Source organism: Corvus hawaiiensis, chromosome 3 (assembly GCF_020740725.1).
Source record: "Corvus hawaiiensis isolate bCorHaw1 chromosome 3, bCorHaw1.pri.cur, whole genome shotgun sequence".
In the NCBI taxonomy this organism is placed as follows: Eukaryota; Metazoa; Chordata; class Aves; order Passeriformes; family Corvidae; genus Corvus; species Corvus hawaiiensis.
Window position 1 is genome coordinate 112,091,981 of NC_063215.1, and position 18,490 is coordinate 112,110,470.

An 18,490-nucleotide genomic window follows, 5' to 3' on the forward strand; every position below is an offset into this window, starting at 1 on the left:
CTTTTGATTTCTGGCCCCACATAAAATTCTTATTTCAGACTTCAAGGCCGAGGCCATAATTTCATCACTCACCGTCATGTTTCAAGTATGTTTTCCCTCACAGTTTGTTCATCCAATTCATCACAAATAGGCATGGAAAGGACTACAGCACTACTGCTTGAAGGCTCCACTCCAGACACTTTGACAATGGCTCAGGTCTCACATCATGCCAGCCACTTTCAATCTGAGATGTAGAAACAAACAAGTCAGAACACCTCTAAGAAAAAATAGGCAAGTTTCCACCCAAAAAAAAGATATTTTCTGGTCAGAGAAGAAGATGCTAATTTTCCACCTGTTACACTATTATTTATTGTTAATGGAGGGAGATACCAGATTAAAACAGAAGCTCTATTCTTTTTGCTGCAGAGGTTTAATTTCTAAATATCAGGCAAAAAGTACACCTTAGAGCTCATTTTACTGAAGGACTTCAGTTTTATTAACTTTAGAGAAGTACTACTGGATTTTAAATGACAACATCTACTGTCAAGATGATTATATGACTTTATCTTTTGATAGACAAGACTCTTTTCCTTCCTCTCAGACAAACAGCACATCTAATTGTATGTCCCACACTGAAAGACATCTCAGAGGTCAGGAGTCTGCTGCTACAAAAGGGTAATTACACATTTTTGGCTTTTTCTCTCAGTAACTCAAGTGCAATTTCACAAGAGAGATGCATCCCTGTTCCTATCTCAGGAGCATTGCTGGCTGACCCTTTTGGCCCCTATCGGTCAGCACAGCCTCTGCAGTGCAAGAAGCCCAACACTACCTGTCACTGCTGCTGCCATTAAAAGGACTAAGGAAAGTCAAAGCAACAACAGGATTTGACAACTTTTCCCCCTCAGTTAAAGGATAGAAGGTGGCTATCAAGGATCACAGTTACATCTGAGTGTTCCCACTCTACACAGCAAGCCTCTTTCTGCCACCAGTTCTGGTCCCCACCTTCATCCCAGTCAGAGGGCTCAGGTTGCCTTGTCTCTATTTATGTCATTGGGATAGTTTCCTGCCATTTTAGCACAAGCACCCAAGCTGAAGCAAGAAAAACAGCAGGAACACATGGTCAGGAAGTATCAGCAGGCTATTAGATCACCTCATCCATCTTGTGGTACCTCATCTGTAACTGCTTAAATTAGAAATACAGTCTCTTTAGTCCCATACATAATCAAGAGAGAAAGATTCAGACAGAATGTGATTCAAAATGCCTAGGGTTAGCCCTTTCACAAGAGGTTTCAGAATGGAAGCTTCAGCCTTCCCCAGCAGAAGCCTACAGAGATTAACCTCTAAAATTAGGAATGTAGATCAAGGCAGAATGATTAGTCCCTAAAGAAAACAATTCTTGAGTTGAATCATCCACTGCTACCGAGATTTACCTAAAACCAGCAAAATGAAATCAATGCCTAAAAAAATACATCAGGAAACCTCAGGGCAGGAATGACAAAGGCATCCATAAACTGCACACAGGGTAGTGACATCCTGGCAGCCATCTGGCAGGAGAGGACTCCAGTCCCTCAGACCTGCTAATACATATTTCCAGCAGTATTTACTCACAGAGGCAGCCGCTGCTCATTTGGCTCCTGGGGCTTCATGGATTGCCTCACCTCTAATGGGGCCAGAAAGCAAGAATTTGAATTCCAAGCGCCTTTTCAGGTAACACATCAGATTGCCTGCTGCTGTGATAACACACAAAAGAGAAAGGTATGGATTAGTCTGAGATGCACCCAGACACAGATGCCAGTGCTCTGCATTTCAGGTAGATCAGTTTATCTTATTTTTCCTTTCTGTTAACAATGAGCAGGATGAATGATTCATTTGACCACCTCTGAAGGATGTCATACTGTATTTGAGGAACTCTATGCATTGATTGAAATTAATGGCTTTTATTTTCCCTGTGTTCATCTCAGCAATGTGTGTTCAGGTCACAAGAGAATGGCCAGGTCTGATCCAACAACTGAAAGTCCTTGACCTTGGTCCAAGTCTCAGCCATTTGAGTCAATGGTAAGGCTCCTGCTGGAGTCAGTGATCTGTGATCATAATCCTCAGTCTTTTTGGCAATCACCACCCAATAGCGCTGCTCCGATCAGAGGAGGAACAAATGCTGCCATGCTGTCCAAGCCATAGCCACATTGAGACACGGTATACATTGCCAATAATTATGTTTTATTTACTCTTCTAGTAAGAAACACAAAGAGTGAGGGTGTGGTGGCAGTGGTTTACTGACAAGCTTGATGTTAGCTTCTTATGAACTGCTAAGCTTTTGCTGAGTAATATTGACACGATGCAAAATGACTGACTATAAAAACCTTTAGACTATACCCTATTACTGTTTCAAAACCAATGGCAGCTATTTGACAGTTGCTCGGAGGTTCAGAATTTCAGAAGCAGACCTAAAAAAGGCAGATTAATGAGCAGATGATGGTGATGTAGTAAAGTTGCACAATAAATGAAACTTAGCAGATGGCTCTGCAACTATAAAAATCTCCAGATTCCTAGATTAGATAGACAGAAAGGACACTTCCTTTATTTTCTTGAATTATTTCTGCCTTTTCCTCATGACTTTGGCAGTATTGCTGCTGTATTCTTTTTAAATAGTGCAACTTTCCAAATTTATTTTCCCTTCTGCTTTAAGCATAATAGATCTCATCAGACAAACTTTCTACTCTATCACCATGAAGGAAAACATTAGGGCGCACATTCAGAGCTGCATATTCACAGCCCCATGTTTCCTAGGAAACAAGCAATTGCTCATCTCTGCGCCAAAATAAATTGATGCATCAGTTTTGGCTTCATACAAACATTAGTATTTTGATTCAGGACAGAATCCCAAGCACCCCCAGCACACTATCAGTTGTGATTGTCATCATTCTGCCTGTGCTGCTTGTCGGCAGCGGAGAAGCCAGCAAGCCCATGCTAGAGCTGTTACAGATACACAGCTATGGCAGTGGCGGTGCAGACCTGAGGACAGGCAATCAGAACCACCATCGGTGCTCCCTGCTCAGGGCCCGGCAGAGCCATATGCATCCCTGGGTTCTCCCATGCAACCATCTGGGGAGGAAGGAAATTAGTGCCTCCCACCACAGCACCTTCTGTTGGTCTGCGCAGAGATGGACAGGAGTCACAAAACACGAGTTTTGACTTTGGACTATCTTCAGCTGATCAGCTCCAAGTTTAAAGACAGTCATTCTGACTTAAACAGAATCTCCCTTGGGTACTTCCACGTTCACACAAAAGAGACTGGATTTGTCTCTTCTTTCATTACCTCCAGGAGGTTCCTCCCTTTAACTCTATTTATTTTCATAATTTTATGGGATTATTTGTTTCTTAAAACCATATTCCCAAATTGACACTGATGTATTTCTAAATACCATTTTACTTCTGACAATTCCAATATTGATTTAACACAGTATTCCTGGAACCTGACTCTTAATAGCAGAGTTAATGCAACATTAAGTTAAATGCTTGTGACAATTTGACCCTCAACGCCAATACCACAGTAAATAGAGCTCTGACTGATTCCACAGAAAGGGCTCTTAAGGAATATATAGGCACGTTTCAAGCGTTCTGCCATTTCAGTCTCTCAACAGCACATATATTAGGAATTCGGCTATCAAAATCTAAATTTTCTGAAAACTCCCTGTCATCTAAAAGATGGTCATGTCCCCTGACATCTATTAATTGCACTGAAAATTTCCTCATTATTCAAAACGTCGATTATATGAACTTATTCAATGTCTCCCCTGACATTTGGATAATCAAGGTTGTATTGCATATGGGCCATTCTTGAAAATTTTTGAAGACAATTGACTACCCTCATGAGTAAAGGTTTGCAAGATCAAGCCATATAGCACGTATGAACAACATTCATCAAAAATAACTTCAAAATAATTTCTTGTATATGATCAAGTGTTAGTATCAATAAATGGACATCATGGTAATAAGGCCTAAGTGTATAGGTCTTTGCTAATATAGCATTATTACTACTTGATATTGATCAGGCAGCCAATCTGAAACCTCTTAAGTAGCTTAACTGCTTATTCTTTAGAGAATGATAGTATAAGTTTCACAAAAGGCTACTTTGCAGAAATGTGATAATTTAAAATTTTCTACTACTTCTTCCCTTTAACTCGTTTGCATGAGTTGCTTCAGTTCAGCATTGTAAAGACTTCAAAAACTGGATAAAGGCAAGCTCATTAAAGTAAAGAAAACCAGGAGAAAATAACCGATATGCACTTCCAGAACAAAAATGAAACACGGTTTGGAAGCTCAAAAGATTAATGCAATTTTTCTGCCAAGTGAAGTAAGTTACATCACCCCTTTTGTCACAGGATACCAAATTCTGTGAGTAAAAGGGAAAAAAATGTTTGCATGCAGCGTAAGCAAAAGTAATAGAACTCCTCAACTATTCGTGCCAACACTGCTTCTTTAACGAGTCCTTGTGTGTGCAAGGATAGGTGCTTAATTCTGCTGCAACCTGGACCTAAGCCAGCTTCTATACAAATCCTACTCACGGCAACCTATTGGATGGGGATCAACAGCACAACTTCCTTCTTGTCATTTCTTCTAACATTTCAAAATATTTCATGTTTTTTTACTTTATACACTGATGATTATATCCTCTGCCCTCACAGCAGAAGAAAACTATAAATACATTTTACATAAACATTAACATTATGTGCATCTAAAGAAATATACTGTTATTACGCAGACTACTGATTTTTTCTTTCTTCATGTGGGCAAAAAAATAAAGTCCTGAACCCAAAAATGGTTTCCTCCACAGCTAACAATTCCTATGGTACAAGCAGCATTACAGAGCTGTAAGACCTAGTCAGCCTTCACTCTGGAACAGTCCCTCAAGTTTAACTTCCTAGCTTCACTCATTCCTCAGCTATGCACCACAAGTACTGCAGTCTGTCTATGGAGAAAAGAAGATGCTTTTACCTGTGTCCTGTAGGTCCTTTAGGTTTGGATCTGTTCCCTTGGATCTCACCTCTTGTTTTGGCTCAAAAGAAATTTCTCGAGGTAGTTAACAACTGGATGCAGGAGGTCATAAATAAAGCTTGAGAGCACCTTATGTTTACACTGAATATTGCACATGTACAAGACATGTACAGTATAGTGTCAGGCACATAAATAAATGCTAAGACTAGCATTCTTTCCTGAAAAGCATGTGATGAAACACAAATTAATATTAGGGACAGAAATTTTTTCTCTCTCTTGCATTTTTTTTTCTCCTCATGTGTGCTGCATATTAGACTTGGTTAAAAAATTTAACAGGCCCATACAGCTAAACAGCAGCATTAGATGACCTACAAAAATCATGCTGTAGGATGCAGAGAGGAAAGCGTCGTTGGGGTTAATATTGAGAAAACAATGTATTAGAAGTCCTTGAATGCTGTTATTTTCCTTCTGTTCCGAACCCATAAAATTTGCAAGAGACATCTTTTCAACATAATCATGTTATTTGCTAAATGCACATTACTGGTGATGCCCATCTAGGGATAAGTCCAAACCATAGCACTCCAACATGATAATTTATTCCAGTAGCAAGGAAAAAAAAATCTCACTGTGTTCTCTATGCACTATACACTTTGCTTTAGGGCATAAGCCATACATTCAGTTCCCCACCAGGAGCTGTGCAGCAGCTATACTCTAGGGAATTAACTGGGTGGTATTCTGCCCTCTAGTATGGGTATCCAAATATCCTCTTGGAAGAGGGTGAGGCTAGGGGCAAGAAATCAAAATTCAAAACCCAAATACCCACCTCACTGAGAAGGGAGGGATTCAGACCCTGTAGTCCTACACCTCTCACCCCTAAGGTGCCTCCCTTGACTCTGGTAACAGGAGAAATCACACCAAGACTGCTCATCGATCAACGCACAATAGTGAACATCCTCCATTCACTCCTCCAGCATGTCTTGACCACAGATTATGCACAGGTATAGGAGGACTCCTCCTCAAAACCACACCAGTGGGGACAAGCTGCATGCCTGGGAAGTATCCCAACATTGGAAAGAAGCCACTGCAGTATTACCAGGTGCCACCTTGCATCAACAAAGCATCACAGATTTTTTTTCCCCCACAAGCTTCACTTAAAATCATTACCTAACATACAGAACCACCTGTGTTTTCCACATATGGCATATTTCAGGGATGGCAGGCGCTGCTTTGTTTTTTAACCAGGTATCATGAGAGAAATGAGAATCCCTATTCCCTCTACACTCATTTCTGTTTCAAAATAAACAAAAACAAAACCAACAAAAAACCATAACAAGACTTTACAGGTCAGATAAAAACATCCAATTACTGCAGTCAGTATTAGCACCTCCTCAAGCTTCAAAGAGGTAGCTTTACACAACAGTTCCAACTTCACTCTCTCCGTTAATCGTTACCTCACTTTCCAGCCAGAGGAAGCATCAGATATGTGCTCAGCAGCCTAATTTCTCATGTATCTGACAGTGCTACATTTAAATGCCACTTGTCAGCATCTGAAAGAAGACAACACTTGCTTTGCACACTAGTAACAGGTGACTAATTCAGGCTACAATGCAAATGAAGTATTTGCACAGGCAGTAGTCAAGCAAGATGGAAATATATAGCAAGGCACAAGTGATGTTGCTCAGAACACAGTTACTAACATCCTGCATTAAACCCACTCCCTATCTGCAGCATCAAAATTTTCAGCCTGCGCACTTATCCAAGATCCGATGAACTAATAACTACTAGAGAGACAATTAATAAATGAGGTAAGATCTTCCTTTGGGAAGAACACTAGATTGCTCCATTAAGATTATTGCTACTGTATAACGTTAATAAAGGCATATCACTTTGTTAATGGGACCATCACTTCCAGAAGATTCCTTCACTCTCATATAAACTTCATAGAATGCAGCGAATTTGAGTTCATTTACTGGATCATACAGTGCCAGACATCTCACTGCAAAGCCTCCTTTGCTTCCATATTTTGCAACCATACCCCTAATTGCATTTCCATTTCCGTCCACATTCTGAGCTGCTGTATAACAGCACTTCCTTCCTAAATTGATCTATCCCTTTATATTTTGAAATTTCTTAAACCAGTATTTTTCTGAATTCATTTTTCCAGGAAGGAGGACTGCATTCTGTCAAATTTTCAGACAGACTTTTTTGCCACAATCCCCCAATTCTTCCCTTCCCTCCCTCCCTCAATGCAATTTAGGTCACTTGAATACAGACATCTCCAAGTCATGGGTGCAACCAGGGTATCACACATAAGTGACCTACAAAGAGGTCTGGTGGGGACTGAGCTGAAAATGTTAATCGTAAGGGATTTAAAGAAACATCATGTAATAAACATCATCCTTTCTTCCCACTCTTAAGTGATCACATAAAAGAATCCAAAGTGCACATCTTCTTCGCTGCGTGCAAAGTCGTTGCTTTATTAATTTATGACAACACAACAGCAAGATGGTAAATAACATCTAAAAGTAACATGCAGTCAAAGAGAAAAGAATCTCCCTCTGCTACAGAAAGGCAATAAGGAGCTTCAAATGTACTGAAGGAGCCAGAGTTATAACCAACACATTTTTCAGGTCCAGAGGTTTGCAATTCACCCCAGAAAAATTCACCTCCCATAAATTTCAGGTTTGCAGGCAGATCTCAGAGGAACCTTGAGTAAAATAAGATTCATTTCATGGAAATCTGCTGACAGATAATGGAGTTGTAGCCCAGCCTCCTGGGTACATTCCTTAGGCACCAGGGTAAGTTACTGAGCATTGCTCCTCACCTCTCTGCTTAGATTTGACATTTAATGTGTATTTTTGTGGAGATTAACAGCTGCACACAATCCCCCCTTTAAGCCTCCTATACACACATACATATATATACACTTCTAAAACAACTGGTATGAACCCTACACTACCATTTCTTCAGGAAAGAGAGGTTCAGCTAAAGTATCTTCCACAAAATGAAGGTTTGAGCGGAAGGTAAACACTGGAAAATAACTCTGTACACATGTGTTTAGTATCCCCATGTGGACAGTTCTGCTTTGAAAGCAAAAAGATTCTTTCACATCACTGCATAAAACACAGGGGTCAGAGCAGCGGGAGACTCAGGAATGACTGGGCACCAGAAGGACTGAAATCAAAGGGAGAACTGAACTTGAAAAAAAGAAAAAAAAAAATAGATACATTTCATGAAGAAGTCTTTAGCATTCCTAAAACTGTCACTTCAAAGAGCTCTGTTGTTCTTACTGGAGCTACTTACTACTAAATTCTGATCAAAAAATGTATGACTAAGTGTTAGTCATACACAACAAAACCATTTTGACACCTTAAAAAAAAAGTCCACAAAAATTTAATTTAAGATAATAGGATATAGGATGTAGAAAGGACCGCTGAGTCACTGAATCTACCCCTCAACTACCACACCTTGAACTGCAAAACGTATGAAAAACAACACCCATCTCCAACAAGCAGGCTGCTGACACTCTTTTGAACCTTTTCTCTCAAGGGTTATACCTCAACTGCCAACAAATACTTGGGAAATCATGAGGGAGCAGAGCTTCATCACACACTCACCTCCTGAAGGTGCTCTTTCCTCAGTTCCACAAAGGACTGTAGTTGACCTCAAGGTAAGCTATAAACACCAGCCCCTGACCAGACAAGATCTCAGGCACAATATTCCTTTCTCAGGTCTTGTAGCTTAACCTGAAGCCCGAATGGCTCCTGCAGCTCCACCCTCCAGAGTAAGCAGCCTGACAGGCGAGCCCTGAGAGCTCTCCTGGTCAGCTGAAAGGGCTCTTCTTGGATTTAGCATGAGCATCCCTCAAAAATGGCTCCCTAGAAGTTTCTTCTTGTGGTATGAAGCACATGATGTGTCCACTTAGAGGGGCAAAATGCAAAATGTTGTTCTTCTCCCTCTTATATGCTTTTTGCACCAGCTGCCTTCCAGTTGCCAGATTAGACCTGGAAATTTTCAAGTGCTTAATTAGAAGAACCCAATCCAGGTTTGATTTTGCTCAGCATGAATTTCCTAGGTGTAAACTATACTATATTGCAAGCTGGATTCCTCTGGCTCAGCCTTAGCCACCAGCCTGAGGTGCTTCTTTTCTAAATCTCAAAGTCGGTGATGAGGAACAGACACCTGCAGAGTATGGCTGAACATGCCTGTTGGCACAGCTGCCCTCAGGAGGGAGGGTCTCTCTTATCATTGACAGAAGTTGCCAAGAGCAAACAGATTCCTGGCTTAAGCCCCTCAGCTAAGTGCTTAATTTCAATGTGAGATAAAGCCAGCCCATTTCTACAAGACGCTTTTTAGGAAGTTTGACCTTCTCCCAAAAAATTACAAGCAACTAACTTCTGGCTGCGCCCATTACAAAGCAGACCTTTCACCAGAGAAACAAGCCCTATTCCTTCATACTCTGCCAAATGAAAACTTCTGAAAATTTGTTTCTCCCCCTAAACAAGGGTGTTTTCTCACTCAGTAGCTATCAGACCCTCTGAATCTCTGAAACAGGTATTTTTTCTCCCTGTACTCAGGGCTGAGTAGCTTGGTGGGGTAAAAGCCTATACAATATTATAAAGTAACTGCAGCACATAATTTAAATAATTTCTTTCTTATTTTCTACCCCATACATGAACAATCAGGTTTTCTTTAGCAACAATAGCTTTTGCCACAACCCTAGGGGCAGGAACCTAAACCATATGTACATAAAAAAGGTAACCTCAAGTTTCCTCTTCATAGCTCTGATGTGGAATACCACAGGCACATTTAGTCAATTGTCCTTCAAATGTCTTCTGTACATGTGGCTTTTTTCCCGTTTATGCTTGAGAAGATCTCAGAGACTCAGCTTCAGGGAATGTAGTCAAGTTAGACGCCTGTTCATTTCTGTTAGCTGAATTTATGTTGTAGGCTCCTGTTGGGAAGTGTCATATTGTTGCGTGGTCTTAGTTGCATGTAAAGTGGCAGTACTTGCACTGGCTTTTCCTTTCCTAGGAAACTCCATTTCTTTGGATGGCTATCACTCAAAATACTTGGCACTAAATCCAGAGAACTACATAAATTGCAATGTTAATTATGAAAGGAGTGGTGGTGATGGTTTCATCCTCCTCTTTGTCACACTGTTTCCTCCAACAAGAAGTTTTGCATTGACAGTATATACGGGGCAGAAGTAAGTCCCCATCAGAGGAGTGAACCCAAAGATGTGACAATCTCACCCTGTGCCACTTCATACACAGAACACTGAAGGGTTTGCTCCTCAAGCTGAAAGTACAGCATCTCAAGAGACTTTGCTTCTCTAGGAGATTTACCAAGAGAAACATACTATAAAAGCACATTGCTGAGGTGAGTAGGTGTTAGTCCAAGCCTTGTAAGTTAAAAGTAACATCTCATAATCTCTGCTAAATGTAATGGGTAGTCGAAGAAATGAAGCTAACCCAGGCGTAATGATTAATCTTAGTGTGAGTCATGACCCTGGCAGCTGCATCCTGAAGCAGCTGCAATCTATATAATGCATTCCCAGGAAGACCAGACAACAAGGAGCTGTATTAGCACACAGTGCAGATGGTATGAATACATGTACCAGCAGCCTCAAGCCCAGCCAAAAAGACCAAAGGTCTTCATTTACTAATATTCTTAAAAGGATAGCAATTTGTCTAAGATATTTATTATTCATATCATAATCAAAGAGCTTGATTTCTAGAATTAATCCTTTTATTGCTAACAAAAAATATTGCCATGAAAAAATGTTGCTAGAGTGGATGAAGTCTCTGAGCAATGCATAGGATTAGCCATCAGCAATACAATTTTTCCTCCTCCTCCCCCTACACAGTGTCAGGGTCATGTAAAGTCAAAACACTAAATATAGGACAACATCAGTGGAAAGCAAAGCAAGCTTAGCTGGCCACAATGGAAACACAACATAGGCCAAGATAAACCCATCAAAACAGCATGATTAGGCTAAAACAACAACAGGGGACTTGTGAAATCAACAGAAAGTATTTGTGCCTTAACCCAGCTCTGTATTTATGAGATTCATTCTGGAGATCTGAATAGGTTATTGCGAGAAGGGAAACCAGAGCAGACAGATTAGGACTGATTGCAGGATCCACAGGTTTGAAAGCATTTCATGGGTGGATTGTCATTCAGGAAAGGCAATGCCCCTTCCAAAGCAAGGGAACAAAAGTGTTTACTTAAATCAGAGCTATCTGGACTGACAAGCCTCATGTCTCCAGGCAAGCACAGGAGATGGAACCAGTTTCTTCAGCCTAGGAAAGATCTCCTTTTTCCTGGAGAGCTGTGATGTCACTCAGCCCCTGACTTCTTCAATCTGTCGCACACTTTGAACAGAGCTGCTGCTATAGGCTTTCACTGCCTACAACAGTTTTGTTTTTTTCCCTTCAGAGCTGTCAGTTCAAAAGGAAAAGAGTTTGGCCATAAACTGGACTTTTCAAAGTTTGTCCTCCGTTTTTCTCATGCTCTGGATAGTCTTTAAACAGCCACTGTTTATTGAGAAGAGGAAGCTGTAACCATATGGTAAGTTTTGCAGTGCTCAGTACCTGGACTTTGTGCTGCAGGAATGGTGACATGGCTGACAGGACTAGGCATGTAAAGGTCTTAACAACTTCAGTGGCAAAATGGCCAAAGAATTAGAATCAGTATTACAGCATTTTGGTATTCAGCCTGCTTGTTGGCACACAGCAGAGCAGAAGTCTAACACACTACTACATGCCTGTAAACTGAGTAGAAGAGCAGGTTTAATTTTAGGTCTAATGATTGCTGACAAGTTCCTTTTTATCCCATCTTTTGCTTCACTTTATAATATAGTTTGAAAGGAACTTGACATACAGTTTCAAACCAAAACGCAGCTCCAGATTTCTCATCTGTTCTATCATTTTCTCCTAAGTTGCCTGTCACTGCAGCAGCTGAATACCAGCCACCCTCGTACTGAGGAGTTCAGGTCTCCTTCTGACCTGCATTGCCATTCAGAATCTGTATGGAAAGTAAGACCAACTGGGAATGGTGCCATAAAATTTCATTTGCTGAAGAGGCTCTTTTCTAAATTAAACTAGTTAGAACTAAGCTGATTCATAAAAGCATGCTGCATTTTTTAAAACTCCACTTCTAAGCTATTCTCCCATTGCTTGAAAAACATACACCTATTGATTAAGGCCTGTCCTAACACACAGCAGCTCTTCAGTAATGCTGCAGTGAGAGCTAGGTCATCCAAATAAAATGAAAGACCTTCAACAGTCATCAAATACAGTGACTGGAGATATCGGTGTAGCAGAAATTACATGAGAAAACCAATGAAATGTTTTTATTCCTGCAAGCTGGTTTTGGCCCAGCTGAGGACAGTGTTTTTCCTGGATTAGGCTGTGCAGGTAAAGAGCCTGCTGCTCATGGGAGGAAAAAAACCAATAGTCAGTAACCTTGAAAAGAAGAGATAAAGTTAGTTCTTTACACTAAATTTTCCCTACATTGTTCTAGGCAACCTTCTGGAGTCTTTCCATCCTTAGCCACTGTAAAACAAATACAAGCATTACTTTATCCTCTATATGTCCCAGGGCACTTGCAGGAGGAATAGCATGAATTCTTGTATTCATCTGTCCTGGATGACAAATTTTTACTGTACCACTCTGTCCCCCAGGAATGGATGTCTCAGCAACTCCTGGACCCAGATGTAGGGCCCAGAGCAAAAGGGGAGGAATATGGAAAAGTGAGTGTGGTCTGAATCATACTAGTTAAAATCTTTCCCATTCCCATAGTTTCTGGGGAGTAAATGGGTCAGGGGCTCACCAAGCTACTGACTCCTATCCCACAGAAGCTCTTCTTTGGGAAACCTGATCCCCTCCACACAGCAAATAGCCATAACTAGACATGCTCCTTCCTCCCAAGTCTCTTGCAGGTTTTAATGACTCACAGAGAGATCTGATCTTGGTTCTGGGCTACAACAGAACAGAAACAACAAAGGTGGCTCCTAAAAACGATGGCACAAATGAACGCGCAGTATAAACCAGCACACACCTAAATGAGCTCAGTGTTATTCATTTGTAGTATGCTCATCCCCTCACCCCCATAACAGTGGATTATTATTCACCTAAAGTAACATCTGTTCCTTTGCCACAGTCTCACCAATGTCAGAGCTGTGCTGGAGCAACTCCTGCATCCCCTTCCAGGAAAATCTCCAGTGAGGCACAGTATTATAATGCCCTGACCACTGAGAGTTGTATACACCAGATGGATACTACCAACCAGAGCACTTTAAGCACATACACCCTACAAATTAAAGCAATCAGTCAGCCTCAAAGAGGAGTAAGAAATATAAACAGATTTTTTTCTGCCAAAAATTCAGCTTCACAATAAAAGCTGCAATGCTGCACTTTCAAAAAGCTTAAATTGTTTAATTATGTTAAGATTATTAATTCTTATTTTTATTTTCTGACTTTGCTTTTATTTTATGGCATGGTAAACTACCAACACTGATATTATCTATTTACTATTTTAAAATACCAGAGGCCTACTTTTATTTTATTGAAACAAACCCATTGTCAGATTCCAGACTGAATTTTTTTTCTGAATTTATTTTTCTCTTGAAACTATCTCTTTTCCACCCTAAAGTTTCAGACTCTGCCAAGAAAGGCAATGGTGTTTCCTGAGCTCCTTTGTGCAGAGTATACACAGACACTGCTCTAACCTGTATAACTTGAATTACCAAGGGTTAAAACACCCTTGGTAGCTGAGGTGTTAAGGTCCTCCAAGAATTCCTCCCCGTTCCTGAGAGATGTTGCATTGTCTGCCTGGAAGCCCTCAGTCACAGACGTTCTCTGTCAGGGCAGAAGAGGGCAATCTGGAAGGAGTAAGTGAAGCAAAGGCACAATTAGTGTAGTCCTTAACCCAGGGGCTGGCCAGGAAAATGAGCTCTGTAACAGCTAGAACCTTCCACAAAGAAGAGAAATATACCTGCCTGGATGCAATTCAAGGTCCTGTCTGATACAATTCAAGGGGGTGCAAGTCATTTTGTGGAAACAATAGCAATGATGCCAAATTTGTTTCACCATTATTTCACTCTTCCATCAGATCAGGGTGCCAAAGGTGACATACCAGCAGTTTACCCAGTTTGCCCCTCACTTTCTTCCTTCCCGGCTTTTAGCATCTCATCTGACAGCAAGCTGCCAGAGTTTAAACAATCTCAGCAGCACTCACAAACCATATCCTTTTTGTTGTTCATTTTACAAAATTAAAAACATTAAACATTAATGTCTCTTGAGTTTCCTCTCCCCCTCAACCCTCCCACCTCCTGAAGTAAAATATGTTTCTGTGATTCCACATCAGAAGGAAACAATACTCTGTTGTGCCCAATACTTCGTGGGTGTGGGTGTTTTCAGGAACCACATCTGAGAAGAAATCCCAGAGGTTATTGTAATCATTCCTTTCACTCCTGGGTACTCAAGCACAGGATTGCCTGCAATCAATTTGCTCTTGCATCCTAGTATTAAACTCCCTGTGTATAAAAGTATCACCAGCACTTTCTATATTAATCTATGTAGCAATGTTCTAAAAAGCTTTTTATTATGCTGCAAAGAAATTACAACGCAGAGCAAAAGCCACTAAAGTCTGCTTGAGCATTACCACCAAATACCACAGTTGGGTCTGATCCTTCAGCCAGTGAAATGGAGGAGTCTTGACTGCACTCACTTTTCAGGGAAAATTCAGGTACGTGTCTCTGTAGCCTACCTTAATCTTAAAACAAGGAAGATTACAAATCTACAAAAAACATGACAGGAAATCACAACACATTAAATGTAAAGCATGTGAACAGAGATCCTGATTACTTTCAAGCTCAGGTTTTTGTTGCTTTTTGGGGGTTGGGTTTTGGTTTGGTTTTTTTTTTTTCACTTTTATATCAAATACTTGAATCAACAAAGATCCCAGCATCATAGGCTGGTCTACAAGTAGCCCTGCAAGGGGGTTTAATCCTTGAGCTCTATTCCCTGGAAGATTTCATCTGAAACTATCCCAACATTTGCTAATACTATTAAATGTACTATTTAGAACTAGTGTTTGGGGAGGATGAGGGATTAACACAAAGAACTTGAGACTACTTTCTTACCTGCAAATTGACTTTCAGGACTCGCACCACTCTTCTGTCCAGCCTTCTCACTCCCAGACAGAATGTTTCTCAGCATTCTGAGCTACTCTGTTTCCAGCTACACACAGGAAGCATCTCTCCAGCCAGCATTGCTGGATATAAGTGAAAGTCCACAGGCAATAATCTTACACGTGCCTTTGAGGATTTTCACTCTGGTTAACTTTTCTACAAAGAATATATGAGCAGCATGTGATGCTATGTTTTCAACAATTTTCAAAAAGGTTGGGAATGAAGTAGTTCAATTCCAAAAAAAAGGATAATACATGAATTTTCAATTTGTGTGCTAAGCTGTGCTGATTGAGAGGACAAAAGTTTTGTGGCATTGTTTCCCTTCCTGGCTGGACATGCACATAGACATTTCTTCTTCATACATTAACTTCTTATCAGCTCCAAGTGCCTTTCCCTTGAATGCTCAGGCAATTGTAAAATTCACTTTGATGAACATCCTGAAATAAATCACTGTAGTGCTTCAACCCCAACAACATACAAACCTGCCTAAAACAGAACATTCTCAATATTTGAGTGATTATACACAAAAGTACCTCAAACCAATGAAAATGTACATTCTCTCTGCCCACTACCACTTGTGGTAACTTGTGCAGGCTGGATTTGATCCAAATATCTTGCAGAGAGATTCCTTAGCTCTGCATTAATCCTTCACATCAACTCTAATCCTCTCAGTAAACTGTTTGCATTTTGCAAGTTTTCATCATAAATGACAAGGAATTTTAGGTTAGATATCAGACAAAACACAACAACGTAAGAAAGGAATAAATAAAGCAAAGCTATTCAGGGCCTGACAGCACTGGATAAGTAAGCAATATCACCCACAGGCAAAAATAAGAACAAGAATGAACATGGGACTATATGTTGCGGGTTTTGTAAAGTGCAATATAGGTTTGGAAGACCCATAAAAGCAAGTCACACAGTAAGTAAATGCAGCTGTAACTGGAGTTTTATGAGAGTGATGGATTACAAGAGTAGAAAAAGAAGCAACTCTAACAGGAGAGGAGAGGAGAGGAGAGGAGAGGAGAGGAGAGGAGAGGAGAGGAGAGGAGAGGAGAGGAGAGGAGAGGAGAGGAGAGGAGAGGAGAGGAGAGGAGAGGAGAGGAGAGGAGAGGAGAGGAGAGGAGAGGAGAGGAGAGGAGAGGAGAGGAGAGGAGAGGAGAGGAGAGGAGAGGAGAGGAGAGGAGAGGAGAGGAGAGGAGAGGAGAGGAGAGGAGAGGAGAGGAGAGGAGAGGAGAGGAGAGGAGAGGAGAGGAGAGGAGAGGAGAGGAGAGGAGAGGAGAGGAGAGGAGAGGAGAGGAGAGGAGAGGAGAGGAGAGGAGAAACCCTGCAGCTTCTGAGACCAGTGGCAACACTCTTGAATAGTCATACAAATGCTCAGCATATCCAGAGATATAACACAGCTCCATATGCTTTTCTCACACATTATAAAGTCTTCTTTCTAGGGTTAGCTCATCTTATTTCTGTTATTTTCTTTTTAGTCATTCTATGTAACTGACCCATTTACAACAAAAATCCTGCATCATAACATACACAGGAATACTTGTAAGACTTCAAAGGAAAACACATCTTTTTCCTGACAGCCTTTCAGTATAGCCATTTTGGTATAATAACAATCTTTACCATGAAAATATTATTGACAGTGATCATAGAAGAGTGAAGTTCTTTTAACAGGCCACTTTTCAAGATATTGTAAGGTAATTTATGCATAGTTTTAGGCTAAATCTCAAATAGCTATCTACAAATCAGTATCACAATGATGATTATTAACTGTGGCATTAAAAGCAAATCTGAATTTGTGAACTTAAAATGAACATGAATGAGAGAAAAACAGCAGCAGAAATTAAACTCTCAATTCTGTAACAGTTTTTCCCTTCAGTTTCAATTTACACTGTTTTTACCTAATGAAGAGCACAGAAAGGAGATCATCACATCTCAAGTGTTTATGTTTATGCACCTGCAGCTTAGAAAAGTTATGAATACAACAGGGATTCTCATGTTAAGCTTTTTACTTTCATCATTCACACATTTGCAAATACAGACCTTTCAAAACTCCAACAGCAATGACAGTGATTCCAGCTGCACAGGATCTACTGGTTTTCTGAAGGCCATCAGGACAGACAACAAAAGTCAGCCAAAGGGTCTTCTTTAACAGCCACACAAGCCCCCGACCTTAGGGCTTGGCTCTGTGTGCTCCTAAGCTCTGGCTTAGGCCTCACAGAGTCAAGCCCTTAAGCTTGGTATCAATGTAAGATAAGCAAAGGCTCCAGAACAGAGAAAAGCAACTTGAAAGGCCCCCACACAAATCACCGATTTCTGGAGGTACATGGACTCCATCACTTGCACATCAGAGAGTCAGTGAGCATGTGGCACTTAGACTAAGCCACTGCTTAGTCTGCTCAGACTGTTACCTGCTGGTAACACGAGGAAAAGGAATCAGCATCCAAGTACCTCTCTTTCCCCTTTGGCTTTTGGAGTCACTTCTGCACTCTCTGCTCATGATCTTTGATGTCCAGCATCACAACTGCTCTGGGAGAAGCAGAAAACACCCGTATCTTTTCTCCTTTCTCTCCTTTTTCTGGTGAAGAAGCAGATGGTGCAATGGCAGCATATTCTCCTGTGAGCTGGGAGATGGAAGTTTAATTCTTTGACATTGAATTACTCCCCAGACATCCCAGTCCCAGCTGGGACAGCCTCCAGCATTTTAAACCAGTACCATTTGTGCTGTTCACTCATAGTGGGGCAATCAAGATCTGTCTCAAGATGATGGAAGCCTCTTCTGAGTAAAGTCTGTGAATTCTGGAAAGCACTTAAGAATTCTGACTGTATCTTATCCTCTTGCCAGCTCCTTTGATAGCATAATGCTTCTGAGACTCTCTACAGATACTGTAAGACCTCCAGCATAGGGTTCTGTTTGAGGAGGCACCTTTTCCTTTCATTGGATCTGCCTCTACCCTGACCCCTGTCTTCACTGCCCTGAGGAACACAGATTTCAGCCCAAGAACAAGGACAGCATCATTTCTTGCCTTTTTCTTTCCTCTCCTACACATTCCTAACAAAAATACAGAGGGTCAAGGCTGCCTACTATACACAGGATCTGTCTGGCGTTTTAAAACAGCAAAATACAGGCCTGGTGCTCTGTAACAAAAGAATCGTGTCCCATGGAAAACACCATGCCATGGGAGGCACACAGTGCCATGGCATGCCCATCTGTCAGGAGACTTCCTTCAGAGTGGTTCAAAATTTGATGTCAAAAGGGAGTGGCCATAGTGGATTCCATATTAAATAATATCAGGCCTTTGGCATTACTTGAACATAGGA